Genomic DNA, 26,301 nt, shown 5'->3' with positions numbered 1-26,301 from the left:
GCATTACATAAGCCGAAGGGCATTACAAGATACTCGTAGTGTCCGCTACGCGTGTTGAAGGCCGTCTTCCATTCATCCCCCTTCCTGATGCGCACCAGGTTATAGGCACCACGTAGATCCAACTTGGAAAAAATCTTGGCCCCCTGTAATTTATCGAACAGTTCGGTAATAAGGGGGAGGGGGTAACGATTTTTAACAGTTATGCGGTTCAAACCCCTGTAATCGATGCAAGGCCTCAATGACCCGTCCTTTTTCTTGACGAAGAAAACCCCAGCCCCTGCTGGGGAATTGGAGTGACGAATAAAGCCTTTCTTGAGATTCTCCTGGATATTTCATCCATAGCGTGAGATTCTGGTAACGACAAGGGGTAGGTCTTGGACTTGGGTAGGGAGTAACCTGGAACCAGATCGATCGGACAATCGTAAGTCCTGTGTGGCAGCAAAAAGTCAGACTGGACCTTATTGAAAACATCCCGGAATTGGTGGTAAACAGAAGGTAGAATAACCTCAGGAACAGAGGTATTGGCCAGCAGTCGAGGCGGAAGTATGGCTGGTGGAGATGGCTCCTCTGACCTTGACCTCCAAGTAATAGGATCTTGGGATGTCCAGTTGATGCGAAGATTGTGCTTCTGCAACCAAGATAAGCCAAGAGTGACTGGAGTTCCGGGAGCGTGGATTACATCAAAGGCCAAGGTCTCCTTGTGGGAGTGAGAGGAAAGGGTGATGGGGCCAGGAAATATATGCCGTGGTGAGCGGACAGTCGTCGATCCCGACCAAGGCAACGGGAGACTTCTTCCTAATGAGTGGAATCTGGTTCTGTTTAGAGAAGGTTTGGTCCATGAAATTTCCTCCCGCTCCGGAGTCGATAAATGCCGCAGTGGAGGTGCGGAAGGTAGGACCCGAGAGAGAAACGGGAATGGTCAATTTTTTGGGAAGTTCCTTCCTGGAAAGGGGACAAGGAGATTTAGCACCCAGGGAGTGCCCCTTCGTACTCACTGGGTTTGGTCGTTTCCTGGGCGTAGTGGACATTCACGGACCAGATGCTCGGAGGATCCGCAGTAATAACATAATCCACCGGCTTGGCGAGCTTGCTGTATCGGTGTCCGAGGACGCTGGACTCCAAGTTGCATCGGCTCAGGAGCCACCAGAGCGGGTAGCGGGGAGACGGCAGGTCCTGTGGTTGGAGAGAATCTGGGAGAAGGAGCACAGAAGGGCATAAATCGGGGAAGCTGGCGCTGGACGCAGCGTACCTTAAGGCGCTGATCCACTCGATTGGCTTGGGAGATGAGTTCCTCCAGAAGCCCTGGCCTGGGTTGTGAGGCGAGCTCGTACTTCACGGAATCCGTTAAGCCTCGCCAGAAGACTGAGACCAAAGCCTCCTGGCCATCGTGTCTCAGCTGCTATGGTCCTGAACTCCAAGGCGTACTGGGCCACGGAACGACGTCTCTGAGAAAGCTCAAGCAAAGAGTCAGAGGCAGTTTCTTGGCGTGCGGGGGTATTGAAGACCTGTCGAAAGTCTCGTCTAAAGGCCGCGTAGTCGCGGGTGATATCGAGACGTAGTTCCCAAATTGGGGAGGCCCATGCCAGCGCTTTCCCTGTAAGCAGGCTGTAGACATACGCCACTTTCTTGCGACCAATGGAATACAGCTGCGGAGCCATCTCAAATTGGATCTCGCATTGATTGAGGAAACCGCGGCAGGCATGCGGATCCCCCGCATACGGTTTAGGTGCCGGGATTTCGGGCCCGAGGTCGCGACAGATACTGGTTTTGGCGACAGTGGCGGTGCGGCAACAGGTGGTGCCAGAAATGAAATGTCCTGTACCTGTTGAGTGAGAAGAGCCATTTGGTCCGTTAGGGCCTGGACTTGTTGATACATGGCCGTCATCATGAAGGCCATGTCAGTCTGGTCTGCGTCTTGTGGGCTCGACATAATGTTACGCCGGTGCTGCCCGCAGACCAGACCCGTCCCCTGAGCAGAAGGGGGAAGTGGTAATACACGTACCCGCAGCAAAGGGAACGTGTCCGGAGTGTGGTATAAAGTGTTACCAGGCCAGGTGTAGTAATGTAGACAATTCTTGCCGGTACCGGTTGTAGATATAGAGTGAAGAATGCCTTGCCGAGGTCAAGGAGTGGAGAGCGGAGATAGGTTGTAGTCCAAGCCGGGTTCGAGGGGTATCAGAGTGAGCGTTGTCCAAGGAGTGCCGAGATCGAGAGCCAGAGAGGGTAGTCGTACGAGCCGTGTCAGAACCTGTGAAAACACTAAGAGAATCCTGAAGTACTTCCATGCAGAGACTATGTCGAGCAAAGACTGAGAGCAGAGAGGAGCTAGATAAAGCAGGAAGGTCCAATTAGGAACGGAGGCGGGACAAGAAGAGCTACAGGCAGACACTGCAGATTGGTGCAGGCATAACAGGCCAGGTGAGACTTGTTGGTAACCTGAGTATGCCCGTGCGGCTTGCGGGGGCGGAGCCTGTGGTCCGGGGGACGGGAAGAAGAGTGTGCAGAATGAGCGCGCTCCGTAACGCGTGTACGCGTGTGGACCGAGCCAGTGGATGGTGCAGCTGTGCACGCGGGAGGGCGTGGGCGTGCCAGGCGCTGAGCAGAGGAATTGCCGAGGGGAGTGAGTGCTCTGTGTGGGGAGCGTGGAGAACGCCGATTCCTGACAGCGATTCACTAAGGCCTTGAGCCCATTTTTTAACGTACCTGCTCAAAATAGCTCAAAACACCCACAGCGTACGTGTTGCTTTTTTTTCCCCCTGCTAGTGTTCTTAACCTTTACGTACGCTAGCTGATAGAAAAAAAACCCGCATGTAACATTTGCATGGAGATTCTGTATCTCCATGCAAGACTGCTACAGGCGATCGTACACTAAATAAATACACTTTAAAGCTCCCGCGTCACTTGACCGGGACATTTAAATTCTGCAGAGGGATACCGGCACCCCATAAAGGGGCCTGTATCTCCTGAAGTAGGGGGTCTCCGAGGCTGAAACCAATGCGGTTCAGCTCAGGGGACCCCCTGCACATCTACACTAGTATTAAAACACACATAACAATAAATAATCATTCATTACTGTAGCGGCTATCCGCTATGGTAATGAAGCTTCATTAATGTACTTTTTAATAATTTTGTGCAGGAACAGGGGGTCCCCTGAGCTGAACCGCATTGATTTCTGCCTCAGAGACACCCTGCTTCTCGAGTTACAGGCCCCGGTATGGGGCATCGGGTGCTAGTGTCGCCGCCATCTTTATAGTGTCCAAGACGCGACGTGGGCTCTATAAAGATGGCGGCGACACTGGCACCGATGCCCAAACCGGGGCCTGTAACTCGGGAAGCAGGAGGTCCCTGAGGCAGAAATCAATGCGGTTCAGCTCAGGGGACCCCCTGCTCCCGCACACTATTAATAAAAATACATTAAAGCAGCTTCATTACCTTAGCCGCTATCCGCTAAGGCAATGAAGGGGTTAAAGCACAATAGCATGTTTATTGGGGACAATTGCCCCCAATAAACATAGCAATATACAACACACATCCCCCCCCGCCCCCTAACACATACAGTACTGTAATGGGCAAAAGAACTATTATCCACATATGGATAATAATGCATTTGTCCATTTTATATACCTATAAATTACAATAAATACAGTCAATATATATTACACTTACCTTTAACAGGCACCCCCGATGAAGGTCGTCTTCATCCTCATCTTCATCCTGCCCATGCCCCCTCCGATGCTGCAAAACATACACAAGAATAAAAACATCCAATGTAATGTCCCCTAACCCCTTAATCACCATAGCGATTATTAACCACTACAGTCATTAAGGGGTTAACCCACCCTCACCCACCACTCGGGAGGCCTACATAACCTCCCCCACTAACCCCCCACCCCGTGAGGCCTAACCACCCTCACCCACTACCCAGCCGGGAGGCCTACCCACATACCCTTGGTGCCAATACCCCCTTCCCCCACCCCCAGTACCCACAATAAAAACAATACACTGCCCCACAATAAACATCATTATATTTATTAAATACATAACCCACACCCTGTGCCCCCCCCCATAAATACATGATTTATTCTTTTACATACAGGGTTCATACCCCAGGCCCACGGGAGTCCCTGGTGGGCCTGACGGGTCACCTGACAGACCTACAGGTTACCAGCATCATGTTTCACACAGGGTCTGGAGGCCTATTGGTGGGTCCCGCCAGGCGCCATGGTCCACCAGGTGGTCTCCGCGGGTCACCGTGGGCCACAATGGGGGACAGACCCACAGGTGTTTGAGGGGCCTCGGGTGGTTCCCACGGGGGTCTGGGGACCCATGGGTGGTCCCTATGGGGCCGCGGTGCCCCCACAGATTTGGGGCCACCGGTTCTTCCCCGCAGGTGTCCCCCAAGGAGCCACCAGCCTGGTACAGGTGAGAAGCCCGAGGATACCGCAGGTGGTCTCCAGAGGTCCCCCGCAAACCAAAAGGAACCAACCCTGTATGTATAAAAAATAAACCTGACCTATACATTCAATACATCAATCCCCCCTCCCTCCCCCACACATGCAGTACAATAATGTGCAAAATAACTATTATCCAGATATGGATAATAGATTATTTGCCCATTATGAAACACATAAAACATGCTTAATCAAAACATGAATTCTTAATCTTAAAATCACCACATTGCATGTTAAAATAAATCCAGCAGCAATTTTAAATATAAAACAACAAACTAGCAGCTACACAAATGTATATGAAATGTCACACAATTGCATGGAGTGTGTACATGATGCAATTAATCTGTGCATCATGTAACACTATGCAAAATATATAGAGAAAAGAAAGAATTGCCGGCGCCAAATCAGTCCTTTAAATAATAATAAATCCGAATAAAGACCAAATCGTCTCTTGCAAAGTCCCAAATGTGTCCTTGCGCAAACAGGCAGTGAAGGGGTCAACGAACGGCTCACACAAAATGATAGTGCAATATGTAAAAAAGAGAAGAAAACAAACAGATAATGGTGCAGTACGCCAAAAAAGTTGACATTAAAACATTAAAAACTCACACATGACAAACATAACACAAAATGACAGACACTAGCAAGACTATAATCCTAACAAAAAGCTATTTATTAACATTGAAATACTGGGTTCCGGAGGATACAGCACTTAAGTCCAGAGGGGTAACATTAAAACCCTACTTACAGGACAGTGGATGGTAAAAGCAGTAAAGCTGAAGATCGCTCAGGTGCTCCTCTCTAATGATAACTGGAGCTCCTTTAGGGATTGCCTCGTGTGGGGGATGGATGTTGAGTCGCATGAAAACCGGAACTTCCTGGTGGATGTGAGGTCACACGCTGCGGTGTTACTGAAATCACTGCTCCTCTTCCTCTCCTTTCCCCCCACAGCCTACACAACTGCTGCCAATATCCTCCACAACCAAACAGACAGCTCTAAAAACCGAATAATCTTCTTTTATCTGATTTTAGAGCTGTCTATTTATATTAGAGCTGCACTTATATTTCTACCTATGTTTTTCAGTATGTATTCAATCATACCATTAGGCTGTAAGCTTTCCTAGGAACAATAAGTCACTTTCTTTTTATGATTAAGTTTTGGCTTAATGCTCTTATCCTTTTGTGTATATGTTATTAACACACACATTCCCAGCACGCTCTAACTCCAGTACAGGCATACCCCGCATTAACGTACGCAATGGGACCGGAGCATGTATGTAAAGCGAAAATGTACTTAAAGTGAAGCACTACCTTTTCCCACTTAATGATGCATGTACTGTACTGCAATCGTCATATACGTGCATAACTGATGTAAATAACGCACCTGTAACAGGCTCTATAGTCTCCCCGCTTGCGCACAGCTTCGGTGCAGGTAGGGAGCCGGTATTGCTATTCAGGACGTGCTGACTGGCGCATGCATGAGCTGCCGTTTGCCTATTGGGTGATATGTACTTACTCGCGAGTGTACTTAAAGTGAGTGTCCTTAAACCGGGGTATGCCTGTACGTAATTCCGTGTATTTTAAATTATCGGTATGTACTGACTATAAAGAGTTGCATAAACAAAGCACTTATTAACATATAGCGAAGGTTCCCCCTGGGGCCCCTTACCTCCCGATCTGCAGCAGAGGGCGTGGGTACCGCCGAGGTTGCGGGGGAGGCAGGGACAGGTGCCGGTAGCTGCAGGAGGCGTTGCAAGGCAGAGGAGGCAATAGCGTCACCATGTTCAGTGTGTGCGCATGCGCAGTGGGGCCTGACAGAGTGGCAGCCATTAGGAGGAAAGTACAGACAGGGACTACAGACCCCAGAAGGCATAGTGGCTGTTAGTCAGGTGGCTAGGCTTAGCCAATCGTAAGGCAGGATTCTCCTGCTTCTAAGATTGATACAATTCGCATGCTGGAGACGACGCTAGTCAGAGCTGGGACAAGGAAGGGGTAGGTTGTGTATGCAGGTGTCAGTGGCACCTGCACTAGGCCTGATACCCCCTATTAGGTCCCAGCTAGGCTCTGACTCCCCTCACCTTGTGGTTGCTGCAGGGCAGGCCCATAGATAGGGACACTGCCCCTCTAGCATTAAAGTGAGGGACACAGCCAGGACACGGCGGCATCATGGCCTCAGGTGATCTGGGACCAGACACCTGCTACTATACAAGACTCTTAAAGATGGTACACTCCATGCGGGACCCACTCAACGTAGAGGCGGACGCTTCGCGGATACAGTCGCTGGATCCGTGGATCCCATCTTCTTCATCTGCGTGCCCGGGTATGGACACACTCGGCAGGTACCTCATCTCAAGTGCACCAACATACACTGGCCAGTGGGCAGCGCTGTCACATACACGTGAGAGGGTGTTTGACTCTGTGGACACCAGTTTGGTTTGGTGCCCAGGGTCACCTCAGTACAGTGAGGCAAACCCTACGGGGGTGAGGACACGGTGCAGGGGGAAGCACAGTGAGGGGGTACGGCCCTGCGAGGCTTGTATGTTTTGTAGTGTGGTTATTGTTATTCTGTGCAGTAAAACGGTTATACTTACACAAGTGTGTTTTGTTGCATGGGGTTCCTGTAACAGGGTAATTCCACATAGTAGATCCTTACAGGTGGAGGCGCTACCGAACACCAACTCAGGTACACCTCAGGTTCCAAGCAGCAGAGGTTCAGGTTTCCTGTGAGTCACAGGTATCGCACCGCACCCACACACACCGTAGCCACACATCTCCCAGGGAGTGGGGGAAAGTGCGCTACATAATAATTATATATATGGGGCCTAACACAATGCATTTTGGATTTTATATCAACAATAAAATATAGAAAGTTAAAGCTGAATTCCACGCTGCTAATTCCTTCCTTTTTTTGTTTTAATTTTACTTGAACTGGGGGGTCTCTCAGAACTGCTCTGCAGTCCTGCAACGTCCAGGGACCCTTCGGTAACCCTGCTCCGGCACCGGGAAAAATAAGCACCCACCAGACACAATATGGCAGCAGGCTTTGCCCAGTGGCCAATAGAAAAGTGGCAACATCACATTGGTGACAACATGGACATATGTGTCATTTTTTTGTGTCAAAACCGGCACAAACAAATCTACAAATATCTGGGGGAACATGGGGGCTTCAAGTCAATTTTTTAACTTTTTTATTCCAGTTGTGGGGACTCCTGCACAACTGGAGATCTCAACTTCCAAGGAACTTGATCAGTGAGATTTAGATGTTCTGGGTCCAAAATAATTACATTTAAATGGAAAGCAACTGACTTGCGTGAAGGAGACTCTTTTCACGTCTGTGAGAACATTCATGCTAAAAAAGTGACAAGTAATCCAAATAAGAGAGATTCACTGAAACTCAGTCAGGCTGACAAGTCTGTACAATATTAATTATGCATTTTTATACATTGTTTGCAAAGTATGACCGGTTTAATTTTACTATGGTTGCAGTTGACCGGGTTGGCCCTCAATTAAATATTGACATTCCGAGTAGGGAATTCTATCTACAACAAGCATATGCCATACTAAATTATAAGGAATCTTATATGAAATTGTGTGGGGATCCCACAGATTGTAAAACACTGTATAAAAAAAAACCTTGATAGAGGTTTGGACATAGTATTATCTTAAAATGAGAATTTGATTTCTTGTATGTCAATTTTCCTATTAAACCAACATATTATGTCTTACCAAGAGGTGCATACAAATCAGAAATGTCCACTTGCTATGGGTTCCCTATTTGAAAAATTATCAGAGTACGTTGATTATTTTATAAAACCATCGGTCTTCAAATGACCACCTTATATTAGGGATACAATGCATGTGTTGCAATTCTTTAAGATTTGTTTTATGACACAGTGATTTTCCGTGGGCTACTATTGATGCGGAGGCTTTGTATTCTTTCATTCCACAGGATAAGGGCATTGAGGCATCTGGCATTGGTTCAGTAAAAGGTTATTGTCAACACACAATAATTTTTTCTTTGACTCAAATTTGTATTAACAGCACTCAGGAACTGCAATGGGAAGCACTTGTGCCCCCTCCCATGCAAATGTATTGTTGGGTGTGTGGGAAAGGAGATACATTTTTTTTTTAGAAGATAATCTTTTTGGGGATCTGATCTGTGTGTTGAGGCCTTTTATCAATGTTATTTTTTTAATGTTCGAAGTGTTCCGAAGATTAGTTATTTTCATTTTTTACTTTTATATCGGTGATAAGAAATATAGCTAAAATACGCCCATTTCTCACTCATAATGCAACTAAAATCCTGATCCACTCACTAATGTACGGCCTCAATAACTGCAACCTTCTCTTGGTTGGCATTCCCATTGTCCACCTATTCCAGCTCCAATGCATCCAAATTGCTGCTGCTAGACTCATCTACCTCATTCACCGCTCCACTTCTACTGCTCCACTATGCATATCCCTGCACTAGCTTCCCATAGCCTCTAGAATTACATTTAAAACTCTGATAACATGTAACGGATTTTCTGGCCTGGCCTGACCCACCCAATCTCACATTGGCCCCTGTGGTCTAACCAGTCCCCATTACATGGTCGTGTCTGGTGGTGCACCTGTTGGCAACAGGACTCCTGAGTCTCCCGCATGATGGTGTTTGGGGATTGCCAACCCAGACAGGCAGCTGAGGTAGTGTGCATGAGTCCTACCTATATCCAGTGCAGCGCCTCCACCTCATCAGGATCTCTGCGTCCGCAAGGAGATGGTTCTGATGAGGAACTCCTTCTTGGTGCCATCCTCTGTAGAGTAAGTTCAGACTCACACACGAGGATGTCTTTAATCAAGGTTGTCTTTATTGTTGCTTGTGGTATGGGCCAGCTGCCCCTTGCAGTGATTAGCTTAGCCACACATCTTGCTGTGCTATCCTTTAGAAAGGTACACCCTCCCAATGGAGTGGGATCCCCTCTTCCCTCAGGGAAATCACCCCTGTGCCAGGTCCCTGGACACAGTATGGCCTTCTCAGCTTGATGCTACTTGACGTAGAAACGGGCCACTAGTTACAGCACTAGTGGACCCTTCAATCACAAGTCTCAACCCAGACTTATTCCTTCCTCCAACAACTAACTTTTAACAGTTATGCCTTATATACTTCAGGAACTGGCACTGCTCTGATGTCACTAACAATGGACTCAGAGTATGCAGCCACTCCCCTCCATGTATATGACACCTCACCAGGGTGTGAGGGCAAACCTCCATGATTACTGCTGGCAACCCTGTAACTTACCAGGCTTACTGCCAGCAGACGAGGAACTGCAGACCATTTTACAGCATGGCTACAAACAATTTACAAAGGTCTCAATCACACCGCCCCCCTTACATCTAAGGCCTCGGGCACGGTCAGCGCTTATGCGCTGACCCGTGCTGAGGCGCACTGCTGCTCGGCACTGAGCCCCTGCAGCCGCAATGAGAGCGGCTTTAGCAGGGGCTCGCGCACGCTTCCGCACGCTTGCAGAAGCGTGTGTCTCACCGAGTCTTCAGATTTGGCGCTCGCCGGAGCGCAGGGCCGGTCACGTGAGCGGTTCGCCCAATGAGGGCGAACCAGCTCCGTGACATCACTGTTTCCCGCCCCCGACACGCCCACGGGCGGCGCACTGTGTAAGGCCAGGGAAAGCACCACTTTCCCTGAGCCTCAGCGCGCCTCAGCCTGGATACAACCACTATGTCCCAGGCCTAAGCCCTCATCCCCAAATACATACCTAGACATACCCTACGTTCTGCCAACTACATCTGCCTTTCCCCCCACCTTACTATCTACAGTACTCCCACTTTCGCCTGCAAGACTCCTCCCGTGTTGCCCCCTCTCTTGAATTCCCTACCACATACCATGAGACTCTTCCCCAGCATTCAGACATTTAAAAGATCCCTGAAAACGCACCTTTTCAAGGTAACCTACTTACCATACCTCTAACATCAAATCTGTTCCCCCACTCACCCCATTAGGACCAGCAGTGTGGCAGGACAAATCTGCACCCTATGTAGCACCCCCTCTCAAAAAACCTTAATGGATTCAGCTGTCAGACTGAGCCATATTCCAACCTGAACCACACCTTATCCTACAATGAGCAGCCACCATACCTTCTTGTTTCAGAAATGTCCCTCCTTCCCTCTAGATTGTAAACTCTCATGAGCAGGGCCCTCATCACCTCTTTGTATCTGTGCATGTTTGTCCTCACTTGTATGTAACTGTTTCTGAAATATATTTAACTCTGCACCCCATTGTACCACTCTGCGCAATATGTTGGCGCTTTACAAATAAACAATAATAATAAGAACTTGCTCTTCACACACAGATCCGAATCTGATGGGATTTAATTCTTCAATACCAAGTTTTCAAGTTTTAAGTTTTAAAGCCACGGGATTAGGGGTAGCTAGCTGGGCTTCACCTTTATTTTGTGATGCCAGCTACCCCTACTGTCACAGTCTTGTCAGGGAAATGGGTGTTTATCATGCTGCAGTTGGCACCTGACTCTAGAATATTAACTCACTTGCATAACAGGTGCCTGCCCTGCCATGTTACATTTTCTAGATACACGTAGAGTCCTTTGCACAAGGACAGTGGCTTGAAACATGCATCAGCACATCCAAATTAGGGGAAAACCTACCTTAGAAAGGATGGCTATGGACTTGGACGTCACCAGGGATGGAAGCCTAACGAGGGAGCTCCTGTGACCCTCCTGAATAATACGGATAAAAAGACATACATTGATCCAAATCTTCCAACAAAAAGGTAGCAGACGGCGCCTCAGACCGACACCTACCTTCCAACATGTACGTGAAATTTAAACGAACAACGCCGCAAGAAGTATCACACTTTTTTGGAGGAACCCACTCAGCCCCAGCACCTGAAAATGACGACCAGGAGGAGGCCGCAAGATAAGTGCCACCAGTGCAGAGCATAAATAGAGAAGCAGTAAGCAAAATCACCAGGGACATCCTGGAAGAGCTGTTTAGAAAGGATGTCTGCGGAGAACAGCTTCCCTTGTTGCCCATCCCAGGATATCCACCTCAAGGTGAATCAGGATTGATTTTGCTGGGCACAGAGAAGGAGATGACTACACTTCACACTCTGGTTTCTCTTTAGAATGCTAAAATCTTTCGCATTTTACTAAAGATTTCCGTGGAGAAGAGTATGCATGAGTTTCTTGACAATTTGTGCATGCTTTAGCTTGCTGGGGCTTTTCTCTAGGTTAACAAACAACACACAGAACCCCAGCAAGCTCTTTTTGGGAACACCTGAGCCCCCCACAAAATATATATATATGTACATAAGTGTCAAAAAGGAGAGCTATTGAGCGTGGCAAATGTATATAACAAGCAACAGAGAAGCCCAATGCTACATCCAATAGGACAAAAATACACAGTAAAATACTTATATATTCTCTTGAAAAAGGGTCATTTAGTTTAACACTTTGGCCTAAGCATTGTAAGCCTGTGAGCCATGACAAGGCAGACCCAGTTCACATGTCCTAACTACCAGATAAAATACTAATACACCTCTATTAGGATTAAAATTCTCATTTACCTCTATTAGGAGGGAGCAAGACCAACATTGGATCTATATCCAGTAAAATGAAAAGGACCTGCTGACTTGGGAAGTGGGGAGGGGCGGGCTTAAAACCTGGGAGGGAGGGGCCACTAACCCCCAACAGCTGAGACAGCTTTTCTCTAGTAAAAAAGATTAATGCTGTCATGGGGGAGCAGAAACTTTTGTTTACCTTTACCTTCCGGGATCATTTACCACCAGACAGCACAAAGACGTTTAATACATGGGTTTATTCGGGCAAGCCCGCAGACACACAGAAATGCACAAAAATAGGGAAATACATACCGTCTGGGGGGAGACACTAGCCTCAACTAGGTGCAGTGTGTCCGAATCAGTAGGCTTACCCTGTCCACTCCATGTCTAGGAAACACACGCTACTCTTTTCTGGAGAGTCCCATGCTCTCCCCACTAGTTGGAGCTCTGGCCAATTCTGAGAACTGGGCCCACGAAAACTTGCTCCCAGAACATGGCCGCGTCCTCAGAACTTTGCCCCATCCCGAGAACTTGTACTCAGCTTGGCCAGGATTCTCCAGCACAGCAATGCCGAGTGCTTTGCTATTCGGAGCAATGCACTTTTGAAAAGCCCGCCAACGCTTCACCGGACAAAGTCTATGTATTATCAGAACGTCTCATTGGTCGGCAGTCCCCCTTACATAGCCCTCGGTGTCCTATGTCTAACAGGGAACAGGGACTGCTGGCCAACCAGTGCCCGGATTGTAATGCAATAAAAACTCAAAAACGGGAGGCTCGGCTTGTTGCAGTTGTCAGAGGAGGGGACGGACCGAAGGGCTTAGGTAGCCGGTGAGCGGGATATTCGAACCGGCCAATGGGAACCGTGCCTATGAGAAAAGGCTTCCCCTTGCCAGCCCCACAGTGTCTGCAGAGAACAAAGAGTCTTTCCCGCGGGGAGCCTTGTCTCTGGACTGGTTCTCCACCCTTCACCGCTCACCTGATGGCCTGACACCTCTTGACTCCCATCCTCCCCTTTGATCGACTATCTCTATGTAGGCCACTCGGCTAATCAGGTTACCGGGACTGTCTTCAAAGAGATGAATACACATTTTAAAACACATTTCTTTCTCTAACCTGGGCTCTGGGATTTGCATGATTAAACATGGCTTTTGGCTGTCAAGTTTTCATATCAAGTTTCAATAACTTGCTGGCTGGGCAATTAGAAGAACAGAACACAAAACCCCAGCAAGCTCTTTTTGGGAACCTCTGAGCCCCCACAAAATATATGTATGTATTTAAGTGTCAAAATGGAGTGCTATTGAGCGTGGCATATGTATACAACAGACGACAGAGAAGCCCAATGCTATATCCAACATGACAGAAATACACAGTAAAATACTTATATATTTTCATACATATATTTTGTGGGGGCTCAGGGGTTCCCAAAAAGAGCTCGCTGGGGTTTTGTGTTCTGTTAACCTATTCACAGCTGTTTCAGCTGTTGGGGGTTGGTGGCTCCTCCTTCCCAGGTTTTAAGCCCGCCCCTCCCCACTTCCCAAGTTAGTAGGTCCTTTCATTCTGCTAGATATAGATCCAATGTGGTCTTTCTCCCTAATAGAGGTAAATGAGAATTTTAATCCTAATAGAGATATATTTGTATTTTATCTGGTAGTGTTAGGACTTGCGAACGGGTGTCTGCCTTGTCGTGGCTCGCAAGATTACAATGCTTTGGCCAAAGGGTTAAACTAAATGACCCTTTTTCAAGAGAATACAGTATACAGTATAAGTATTTTACTGTGTATTTCTGTCATGTTGGATTTAGCATTGGGCTTCTCTGTCGTCTGGCTGGGCAATTACCCAGGGAAAAGTACTAATAAAATACACCGTCTTTATACATAGACGCGTACCCACAAAACATGCACGATTCGCGGGAAGAGTTTAAGTACTACCGGCAAGAAAGTCCCGAAACCCTCTATACACATTTCGCTTCCGTTTGCCTCCCAATATCCACTATTATACACCCAATCCCAAGTTCTATGTTTCCTACCTAGTTCCTAGCAGGGGGTCAAAACACACATATTTTACCCAGCCGACGAGCTGACATAGGCGGCTAGGGAAACAGGGTTTACAGGGGATACAGCTGAAACACTTTTCCGGCCCTATGGGCATTACATAGACAGCCCATTACCACGTTTTTTAGGGGCCGCCAGCCGTACTTCACCTTTATTATGTGAGGCCGGCTACCCCTACCGGGACAGTGACTCTTTGGGGTACAGATACTCAAAACTTAAATATGTCCTACTAAAGTGACGTTACCTGGACATTAGTTTTCCATGATTTAAAGGAAAAGCTAATTTTATCTCAAACGAACGGCTGTTAGACCGCTCATCTGCTTATGGCTAACGCAGTTTTAGGCTACGCTTATAGTGCCGGCGACGGTCGCTGAAAAATCAAACAGAGATGACTTCCAGCGATCGCGACCAATCCGTCGCGCCGGCGGCAATGCATTTGTTTTGCCGCGACGTCGCGTCGCTGTTGCTGTCACCGGCACTATAAGCACAACCTTAGACTAAGGCTTAGCTAATATTGGGCTAAGCACAGTCCCGGAAATGACATTACCTCTGATGCTGTGAATACTTTATTGAAGTTTTTTCAAACTCAAAACAAGTCTCCTGTGTGCCCCTTCTTCTCCTCTATTTTGTGCCTAAGTACAGTCCCGGCACTAACTGGCTGTAACGCTGGCTCACGTTAGCCATAGAATAAAGAAGCAATATATACCAGGCATTTTCCTTCCCAATAAAAAAAAATACATAAATGAACCCCTAGGAAGCCACAGTGAGCATGAAATATGCATGAATTCATGACCACTAAGGTTATCAAGGGGTTAATAAAATGACTATGTCATAGCAGTACAACCACTATGGCATGCAAGGGGTTAACACCCCGAGCAGCCTAACCTCCCTCCCCGGGGACAACTCACGCTCCTACACCCACCGTGACAACAAAAAATCATTTTACTTATAGGGCTATTGCCCATTACTGTTGGGGAGGAGGTTTTGGGGGGGGATAGGGCGTGAGGGGTTAAACCATTAATTACCTTTGCAGTTAGTAAATCATTGCTATGTAATGCATTACTAGCCACTACGTTAACGAGGGGGGGGCAAGTGATATATTTTAATATTGTTAATTTGTTATTTTTTTCTTATAGCTTACCTCTGATAGCCACATTGGCAATCAATAGATTAAAAGGAACAAAAAGGTATGATGTGATTTTAAATGCCATTGTTGTAATGCATTTTAATGGCAAAAAGTTAGTTTACTTATATTTGACTAAAGGATGATTGCCCATTACTGTATGAGGGGGGAGGTTTGTTAGGGGGTGGGTTATGGGGGTAGGTGCCCAAGGGAGGGAGGTTAGGCGGTCCAGGGTAGTTACTAGGTGTTTAACCGCTTGTATGCCATAGCGGTTGTACCGCTATGACATAAGAGGTAGTAGGGTAGTTAGGGTACTCTATCCTGGATTTCCTCTTACCTCTCCCATCGTACTTTCAGTGTCTCTTCTGCTAACACCTCCTCCTCTATGGATCTCTCTTTGGGGATACCCCAGGGCTCTGTACTGGGACCTCTTCTCTTTTCTCTTTACACACTCTCTCTAGGTGACCTAATAACATCTCTTGGGTTCAAATATCACTCTATGCTGACGACACATACATTTACTTTTCAACCCCGACCTTACACCTGCTGTGCAGACCAAAGTTTCTGAATGTCTCTCTGCGATATCATCCTGGATGGCCCTCGGCCGCCTTAAACTTAACATGGCAAAAACAGCTCCTCATACTTCCTCCTAAACCTTGCCCTACTACCTCCTTCCACATTACTGTTGGAACTACGATCATTCACCCATTAGCCCAAGCACGCTGCCTAGGGGTCACACTCAATTCCTCTCTAACATTCTCCTCTCATATTCAAAACGTTTCTAAAACCTGTCACTTTTTCCTCTGCAATATCACAAAGATACGCCCTTTCCTCTGTTGCTCGACAGCTAAAACTCTGACTCAGGCCCCTCATTCTCTCCCGTCTCGATTACTGTAACCTCCTGCTGTCCGGCCTTCCTGCCTCTCACCTGTCTCCCCTACAATCTATCCTAAACGCTGCTGCCAGAATCGCTCTACTCCTTCCTAAATTTGTCTCCGCGTCTCCCCTCCTGAAATCACTCTCCTGGCTTCTGATCAAATCCTGTATCACACACACGATTCTCCTCCTCACTTTTAAAGCTTTACACTCATCTGCCCCTCCTTACATCTCAGCCCTAATTTTCGCTATGCACCATGCCGACCCCACCTCTTTTGCAAAGCAGTAACACAAATGTTCATTAAAGTTAAGGTCAGGCCGTCCTTACCTGAACATGGCACTTGACACCTCGTTAGTGAGATTTTAATATCCCTGTTAGCACTTAAGGATACTTTAACACCAGTTAACATATTGTTAAGTATTTGACTGCGTTCTGATGATCCACCCCTGTATGCTTGGGCACATTTCGGCGCACCATCTCTTTTTTTTCAAGTGAATGTGGTACAATTCTCTTCCACTGTTTTTTCCCCAGTTTTGCAGCTTGAAGACTTCAGTAAATAGCAAGCAGGGTTCTCTAGTGATAGCATTACACTATTTCATGCAACACTCTCATTGAAAGGGAAAAGGCTTTGCAGTCTGTTTATTAAGCTACAGTAAATTACATTTTTTACTATCAAGTTGATGCTGATTAATGGATTATGAACCTTCGCCTTTTAGCATTAGTTCCTCAAAGAGCTTTGTACTGATTTTGCACGATTTGCATGAGTGAGCAACTAGAGCGGGTGGGTACATGGACTGATATTAAGGACGAGTTATTTATTTATAAAATATTTTACCAGGAAGTAATACATTGAGAGTTACCTCTCGTTTTCAAGTATATCCTGGGCACAGAGTTAAGACAAATAATACATGTTTACAAATACAGTTACATAATGAGCAGGGTATACATTATATACAAGACATTGCATGCACAGTTAAAGATAATTTATATTATGGGCAAATGAAACAGTTACAGACCAGATTAAAATGTGTGACAGCCTTAGATTTGAAAGAACTTAGACTGGTGGTGGATGTAAGAGTCTCTGGTAGGTTGTTCCAGTTTTGGGGTGCACGGTAAGAGAAGGAGGAGCGGCCGGATACTTTGTTGAGCCTTGGGACCATGAACAGTCTTTTGGAGTCTGATCTCAGGTGATAAGTGCTGCAAGTGGTAGGGGTGAGGAGCTTGTTCAGGTAGCTGGGTAGCTTGCCCATAAAGAATTTGAAGGCAACACAGGAAAGGTGAACTTTGCGCCTAGACTCGAGTGATGACCAATCTAGTTCTTTGAGCATTTCGCAGTGATGTGTGTTATAGTTGTATTGGAGAACAAAACGACAAATTGAATTGTAGATGGTGTTAAGTTTGCTAAGGTGGGTTTGAGGTGCTGAGCCATATACTATGTCTCCATAGTAAATAATTGGCATTAGCATCTGCTGTGCGATACGTTTTCTGACCAGGAGACTTAGGGAGGATTTGTTCCTGTAAAGTACCCCTAGTTTGGCATAGGTGTTGGTTGTCAGGGTATCAATGTGCATCCCGAATGTTAAGTGGGAGTCAAACCATATGCCCAGGTATTTAAAACAAGTAACAGGAGTAAGGGTGGTGTTAGTGTTGGTTCTAATCTGGAGCTCAGTCGCTGGAAGCTTTAAAAATTTAGTCTTGGTCCCAAACACCATTGTTACAGTCTTGTCAGTGTTTAAAAACAGTTGGTTTTGGGAAATCCAGTTTTCGAGTCTGAAAAAGTCAGACTGAAGATTGTGTTGAAGGTCAGAGAGGCTATGGCTGTGTGCATATAGGATTGTGTTATCTACATACATATGTATTGAGGCTTCCTGACAAGCTGTGGGAAGATCATTGATGAACACTGAGAAGAGTAGGGGCCCCAGAACAGAGCCTTGCGGGACACCACAGGTGATATCCAGGGGGTTAGAGTTAGAGCCAGAGATGGACACATGTTGGGATCTACCTGATAGGTAGGACTGAAACCAGTTTAAAGCATGCTTCCCTATTCCAGAGCTCTGGAGTTTGTTGAGCAGAATAGCATGATCAACAGTATCAAAAGCCTTTGCAAAATCTAGGAATACTGCACCAGTGAGTTGACCCCGTTCCATTCCACACTGGATTTCATTGCAAACTTTTAGCAGGATAGTTACGGTGGAGTGTTTGGGGCGAAAGCCAGATTGGAATTGGCTAGGGAAATTTGTCTTGTTATAGTAATCGTTTAATTGGGAGTGGACACATTTTTCCATGACTTTGGATAGGATTGGGAGAAGGGAGATTGGTCTGTAGTTTGAGACAGTGTTTTTGTCCCCACTTTTGAAGATTGGGACAACTCTGGCAGCTTTCCAGGTCTTAGGGATATGGCCTGCAGACAGGATAGAGTTGACTAAGGAAGCAATTGGTTTGGCAATTGCTGGAGCACCAAGTCTTAGGAACCTAGATTGTAGTAAGTCAGGTCCACATTGGCTACTTAGTTTTAATTTGAGAAGAGCTTGTGTAATCTCCTCTTCGGATACTGGGCCAAATTGAAAATTGTGGGCAATGTTGGGAGGGGTGGGGCTATAGGGGTACTCCCAGGATGAGATTCAGGTTTGTGGTTTGGGTTGCGTTTTGCTAATAATTTAGTAGCACACCCCACAAAGTAATCATTGAATGCATTTGCAATGTTGGTGAGGTTTGTCAGAGTAATATCGCCCTTGGTGATATTACTTGGGTGTTGATGGTTAGAAGGCTGGAATATGTTGTTGATAACCTTCCAGAAGTTAGCTCGGTTTGATGTGTTCTGGAGGAGATTGTCAGAGTAATATTGTGCTTTTGCATGCCTTGTTTGCCTTGTGCACATGTTCCGCAGGCATCTGTAGTGATTGAGATCCTTGGTAGTGCCAGTTATTTTGTGGCTTTTCCACAAGGCATCCCTGAACTGGTAGAGTGCTATAAGGTCAGGTGTAACCCATGGAAGGTGGGCACCCCGTACCCTTATTCTGTGTAGTGGAGCATGGGTATCACAGAGTTTTAAGAACTTGGATTGAAAATAGTCGAGCGCAGAATCAGGGTCAGGAATTAAATCGATTTTGTGCCAAGGGCAGTTGGTAAGGTCAGCCAGAAACTGTTGTGGGTTAAAGTTTCTAAATTTTCTAGTGAGGAGAACTTTAGGGCTTGATTGGGGCAATTTAATTTTCCTTACACAGTATACTATTGCATGGTCACTGAAAATGTCAGGAAGGATGCCAGAGGATTGGATTCTGCTGGGATTTGAGGAGAGAATCCAGTCAAGCAAGGAATGGTTGTGCGATTTCAGGTTTGTCCGTGTGGGTTGGGAAATGAGTTGCGATAGGTTAAGCGACTTGATTTGTGTGTGGATTTGGTGGTTTTTAGGATCAAGCCAATTGAAGTTGAAATCCCCAAGAACTAGCAGCTCACTCTTCTCATTCAGAGAGGAAATAGAGCCAAGAAACTGGGTGATATCAGTCAGAGATTGTAGAGGGGCATTAGGGGGGCGGTAGATGCCAGCAATCAGGACGGGCTTAGAGAAGGGGAGGCAGATTCTGCCAACTAGGATTTCAAAAGAGGTTGGTCTTGGGGGGCAATTTAACAGTGTAAATTGTAAGGTGTCTGCAATATAAAATAACACCCCTCCTCCTCTCTTTGACCTATCTCTCCTAAAAATGGAGTATCCCTGAATGGCAATATGTGCATCAGGAGTTTTAGGGGTTAGCCATGTTTCTGTAAGAACGATGGCTTTTCGTTTATGCATAAGGCACCATGCCCTTAGTTCCGCCAGTTTGGGCAGCAGACTCCGGATATTTATATGGGCGAGAGATAGCCCTTTTTGGAATTTGAAGGGGGTATTCTCAGGGGTATGGGACAGAGTTGAAGTGGGAGGGCCTGGGTTAGGTTCAATATCACCTGCTAAGGAGAGTAATAGTATGAGTAAAAATTTGAGTAGTTGTTTGCAAGTTGGTACTTTATGATGTTTGCCATTTGAGTGTGCAGTGGTTGGAGTGCTGGTTTTCAGGGTTCTCCACCAACATTCAGTAGATAGTGCAAGGCTTTTGAGTAATCCAAGGTGTATGGTGATGTTGGGCGTGGGCCAGGAGAGAGGCATTTGTAGTGGATAGAGAGAATAACATTTCAACGAGGCCATGAGAAAGAACAAAGTGGAGGTAAAAAGCAGGTTCATTATGCCAGAGGTAGGTAATTCTGCATGGAGCTGTTGTGAGCCAAGTGTGTGTGTGCGCAGACTAAACAGCAGGGATCATAGTGTGGTCAGAATAGCTCACCGTTTGTTGCCATGTGTAGAAGAGTTTGTAGAAGGATGCAGTCCCCAGTCACCTCTAGTCAAACTATAGTCTAACTACAGTATATTTCTCACTTAAAAGCTCACTTTAAATGCCTCACTATCTAGTGCCAATGCAATGAGTTATGCATGGCACACGATAAAGGCATATATTAATTTCTGTGCCTTTGTCATCTTTCTCAAAAAAAGAGTGTAAAAAATGGTCTGAGGTAGCGTAATAGATGTTTTCCGGAATCAAGACCATATTATTACTTGTTCGTTTAACCATCTCATGGCTGCAGTCAGACATGTAGTGACAGACCCTCTGCTAGCGAGGAGGTTCAGAAAGTACCTTGATTTTTTTAAATGACCGTGACATACTGTATTGCAACTCACTTTCATCTTTGCACCACATCCAGCACTGCATGCCGGTAATTGTGGTCTGAGAAACGGAGAAAAAGTCAATTGCAGGCACCCCGTGAGTATTGTAACTTCTCACTGATTCCAATCATAACTACAGTATGCATGTACCGGTACAGTATGCAGTCTCCTGGAGCGCTGACAGAGAAGGCTAAGAGGAAACAGCACACTCCATAAGGATTGATTGCTTCTTGTCACACTTTGGTAACGCAATTTGCCAATCAGATTCTAATTAACATACTTGTACAAATTTGTTGAGATCACACATAAAAACCTGTACATCCTTCCCTCACGTACACAGGAATATTTTCCCTACATTCTAAAATTGACATTATGCATTACTTGTACAGTGCTGATATGATGTGTGCAGCCCAGCAAAGGTACTAAGCTAAAGGTCAATACTATACATGTGTAGCCAAGCTCCCCGCTTATCTCCGGTGCGGGGAGGGAGGCTGCAGAGCGGTCGGAGTCAGCGGAGCTCCCCGGCGGTCCCGGTAGGCAGGGGGCCGCCATCTTGAATCTCACGCATGCGCAATTGCAGCCGTGCGCATGCGCAGAGGGTGCAGAGTTGCGGCCGCCATTTTGTGACCGCATATGCGCAACAGAACGAGGTGCGGATGCGCAGTGACCCTGAATTGCGGGGACCATCTTGGAAGACGGCTCCGAAAGGGGCTACATGGCCTTAGGGGTGTTGCAGAGATAGGGTTTGGCGCAAAACGGAGTAGCGCGCGAGTCGGAAGGAAGACGCAAGGAGGAAGGTAGTGTCCAGGTGCCAGTGGCTCCCAGACTAGGCCAGATCTCCCCTGTAGGTCCCAGATAGGCCCTTGAGCCCCTACCAGGTTGTGGGTGCTGTAGGGAAGGCCCCAGATAGGGACTCATCCCCGTAGTACTACAGTAGTATTGTGTAGTGAGGGTGTTTTGCACCGACGGACGGACGACTATGTGCTGAGCTGTGGCCTGCAGTCTGGGACCAGACCCATGCTACCTCAGAGACATTAAGGGAGACACTCCTGCTGGAGCTCCCTCAAGACATGGACGTCATCGGTGAGTAGAGAAAGGATTGGGCAGACCCCGGGTCGTGGGATGACGTTGCGGTTCTGCTGATCCAACATCTAAAGTATATCCTGGTCTGGCCGGAGACCAGGAGAGGTACCACGTGCACCAACGATCTCACACAGGGGTAGCGCTACTCCACATACACTTTGGGTGTGATTGCCTTATGGACACCAGGTGTTTAGGTGCCTAGGGCACCCTCAGTACTTTGGAGGGGAACCACGCCAAGCGTGGGGATATTGTGTGGGTGTTATTGTATTGATATGTGCGTATGTCAGTAAATTCGTTATATATATATATACATGTGTGTGTATTATTCACTGTAATTGGTTCCTGTGAAGGCTTATCCCGCTGCGCTGGGATCCCTCCCAGGTGGAGGCGCTGTACCAAGGAGGAAAGAGCTCACCCCAGGCTCTCAGTGGTGGAGGATTAGGCCTCCTGTGAGCCATACAGTACAAGTAATCAGCACGCGTAGTTCCCTTAGTCATAGATAAGGAAAGGGGCTACATATAGTATTGAACTACCAAGGGTTCCTGCAACTATCAAACAGATAGTGAAGATGTTTGCAATCATTTTTATACTTTATAATGAGATACCATAGATGGTATTAAACAAAGGCTAAAATCAGTGAGATTTTGGGGCTAGGGAACCAACAAAAAAGTATTTTAATGGAAAAGTACTAACGTTTATCAGTAATATTCCATTGTTGTCTATGAGAATCCTCATGCTAAAAGTCAGCGAGACTCACAGAAAATAATGCTCTGAACCGGCTTCCCTGAGCTGGAGAAGAGTTCATGTCATTTTATACATGGAGGGGATTAAAATCCTAACAAATTATTTTTAAAAGAGATTTAAAAGAAAAAAAAAATTGAAACATACAGATCCTCCACCAATCCGAGTGGTGGAGGAACCATGTGATGCCTACCCTTTTTGGGTGATATGATGTCACCTTAAAGGGAGGGAAGCATATGGTACCTGATTGGATGGCTTCCCTCCCTTTAATGTGACGTCGCATCACTCTAAAAAAGGGAAGGCAATCGCAATGGTGGTGTGAGGATTTGCCATCCTGGAGGCTGGAGACTGTCTCCTCACCTCACACCTGCTGCTGTGTCTGACACTCAGGAAGCGCAGTCTCGCGGCCCCACTATGCGCGCGCGTGAATCTTGCGCGGTCTGTCTGCTCGCCTGCGGGTTCTGGCCCAGCCCCCTGCTCTGACGCTCAGCGGTTGCGCTCGTCCATCCTCCCCTCTGAAACACGCCCCGGTCTCCGCCCCCGCCCCGCTGACAGACAAGTCCGGCGTGGGAGTTTCTTGCGCACCGGACTCCGCCCCCTGACCTCCGTGACGCGCGTGGGTCGGCGCGCGCTCAGTCCCGCCTCCCTTCCTGATCAGGTTGCATAATAGGGCACACCTGTGTGCACCAGCAGCCTATGGGATTCCGTTTTCTGGTTCCGTCCTGCCTCTTCATTGGAGGATCTGCCTTAATATGCCCTCTTGCTCCAGACTCTCATTGCTGAGCATAGTCTTGTGTGACGCCGTGCCTTGCTGCATTCTGTTCCTGTTACCTTGCCTTGCCTGATATCCTGTTGTTGCCTGACCCTACTTCTCTCCTTGGACTCCGCACCTCTCCTCTTCTGATCTGGCTACAAATGACCATTCTTCTGTCTCAAGTCCTGACCTTGGCTAGTACTCCGACGATCTGCTACTCTCCTATCCTGAACCTGGCTACGTACCCCGACGATTCGCTACTCTCCAATCCTGAACTTGGCTACGCACCCTGACGATCCGTAACTCTCCTCTCCTGATTTGGCAAGTACCCTCAACTACTCTCACATCTATAATCCTGACCTGGCTTGCACGACCAATCTACATCCTAGGCGCGCCCGTGTGTGCGCGCCCCATGTGCTGTGTCTGTCAAATGTGATGTCATAGGCCTTATCCTGTCACGTCTCATTTGACAGGAAGAAGATGGTGTATCAACATCTCCTGGGCCTGTTCAAGAAAGAAGAGAGGAAAGAAGAAAAGAAAGAAGATAAGAAGATCTACTCACCGGTGACTCCCCTTCAAGCAAAATAGGATAGTGGACTTCTGCACATCATGCTGTACTTCAAACTGAGGATCATTGCTTCTTGGGTCAAGAGTTGTTGGTGCCGCAGTTGGATGAGGAGGATGAGCCTTCATCCCGTCATGGGTAAGAAACACTTTAATTGATTATAGTGTGCCCATTGATTGCCAATGTGGTTATCTGTGCCCTGTTGATGTTAGATGTTTATTTTAATTGTATAGTAATGTGTATTTTATTTAAATGCTTTGTTATTTTAGGGTGTCCATTGATTGCCAATGTGGCTATTTACACCCCCATTGAGGGCATAGTTACCACAGTGACAATCGAGGCATTTATTGCCAAGTGTTTGTTTTTATTTTATAGAAAAGTGTGTTATTTTTTATTGTGTCATTTTAATTTTTTGCTACACAAATGGGCAAAAGCGCTATTAGCTATATTTGGCTACTTGGGCATTTGCCCATTATGTGTTTGGTGATGGGGTAGAGAGGGTGGGGGATGGGGGTAGTTGCCCCAGGGTGGGTGTGTTAACCTCACGGGAGAGGTTAACCCCTTCGTTACCTTAGCGGTTATCACCCTCCCAGGAGTTCTAACCATCTACCCTGGTACAACTATGAAGGTGGTATTTGGCCCTGGGTGGGTGTTAAGGCCTCCCAGGTGGGTAGCAGGAGGGGTAACTTCTTCATTACTTTAGTGGTATTAACCACTAATGTAATGAAGGAGTTAACCCCTCCCACAATTTTACCAGAAGGCCTAAACATCCACCCTGGGGCAATCACAAGCTTCACCCACCCCGTCTGCCACCAACAAACAAGGTAGTGCTATTTAACCTCTTCATTACCTTAGCGGTTAGCCACTAATTTAATGAAGCTGGGGGAGCTGAAACTAATGCGGGTCAGCGCCAGAGACCCCCTGCTACAATCCTATGTAGCAAAAATAAATGATACTCCTTAATATGCATATCTCGACACCCTTTAGGTCGTGGAAACAAAAAAAGCATGATTAAGGCGCGTTGGGCAATATCGAAGCTGATGAAACAAAGGGGTTAACCGGCGCCAAAGAGGGTAAATACCAGTCCTGTTGTGACAGTCCAAATACAGTCCTTGGGATGATGAATGGTGATGATTCTCACCTCAGCAGTGCATATGTGAAAAAAGAGAAAGAGAAATAATAGTGCAGTAAATCAACACAGGGGGGGGGGGTGATCACAGATATTGACAAAAAACAACAAACAAGACATACAAACATATAACACTAGCACGGCCTAAATATTAATAAAAAGCATATTTATTGATGTGGAAATGTGCATAAACCGCATCCGGAGGGGTAAAATTGCAACCCTACTCACAAAATGCTGGAAAGGTACAGGCAGATCTGCTGTATGCAGCTGGGCTCTCAAGATGGCGACCGGAGCACTTGTGCTGGCGTCCACACGTGACTAGGAAGCCAGGCAGATGACTCAGATGACGAGGCCTCTGGGCGGACGTGACTTGAAACTTCCCGTTTTAGTTTTTAGAGTGTTCCAGTGTGGTGAAGTCTGCAGTTCCAAAGGAGAAACTCTGCAGTCTCCAACTAGTGTTTTGAACCGAGGTACGGTGATATTGCGGCTGCTGATGAGGACTGGAGGACTGGAGTCCTGTGAGCCGGTGGAGAATACACAACGGGGGTGACGTCACGTCCGCCCAGAGGCCTCGTCATCTGAGTCATCTGCCTGGCTTCCTAGTCACGTGTGGACGCCAGCACAAGTGCTCCGGTCGCCATCTTGAGAGCCCAGCTGCATACAGCAGATCTGCCTGTACCTTTCCAGCATTTTGTGAGTAGGGTTGCAATTTTACCCCTCCGGATGCGGTTTATGCACATTTCCACATCAATAAATATGCTTTTTATTAATATTTAGGCCGTGCTAGTGTTATATGTTTGTATGTCTTGTTTGTTGTTTTTTGTCAATATCTGTGATCACCCCCCCCCCCCCCTGTGTTGATTTACTGCACTATTATTTCTCTTTCTCTTTTTTCACATATGCACTGCTGAGGTGAGAATCATCACCATTCATCATCCCAAGGACTGTATTTGGACTGTCACAACAGGACTGGTATTTACCCTCTTTGGCGCCGGTTAACCCCTTTGTTTCATCTGTTTCCCTGACTGGTTGTACCACCAGTCATTCACCTGGCTGCCTGAACATTTATTCATCAGTATCCCTAGCGCTGTTTTGCACCTATTCCTTTTTTCTGCAATATCGAAGCTACCTGAATAGCAGCAAAAAATGCTAATTTGAGCATTTTTTGAGATACCGCACGGCTTACGATAACGATCATTAAAAAGGCGTTTCCATGCGATTTGACATGTAATCAAATCTGAAAAGAGACACATGTAAAATCACT

General features: G+C 46.8%; 1 non-coding gene across 1 annotated transcript; it reads left to right on the top strand.

Annotated features, from left to right (window-relative positions):
• Positions 1–11,566: 11,566 nt before the first annotated feature.
• Positions 11,567–11,682, top strand: LOC142494080 (U5 spliceosomal RNA). Its single transcript, XR_012801317.1, has one exon. It is a non-coding gene; the product is annotated as a U5 spliceosomal RNA (small nuclear RNA).
• Positions 11,683–26,301: the final 14,619 nt, after the last annotated feature.

The sequence above is a fragment of the Ascaphus truei genome, chromosome 4, assembly GCF_040206685.1.
Source record: "Ascaphus truei isolate aAscTru1 chromosome 4, aAscTru1.hap1, whole genome shotgun sequence".
Taxonomy (NCBI): Eukaryota; Metazoa; Chordata; class Amphibia; order Anura; family Ascaphidae; genus Ascaphus; species Ascaphus truei.
The sequence above is the reverse complement of the archived record's forward strand: the minus strand, read 5'-3'. Positions and strand labels throughout refer to the sequence as shown.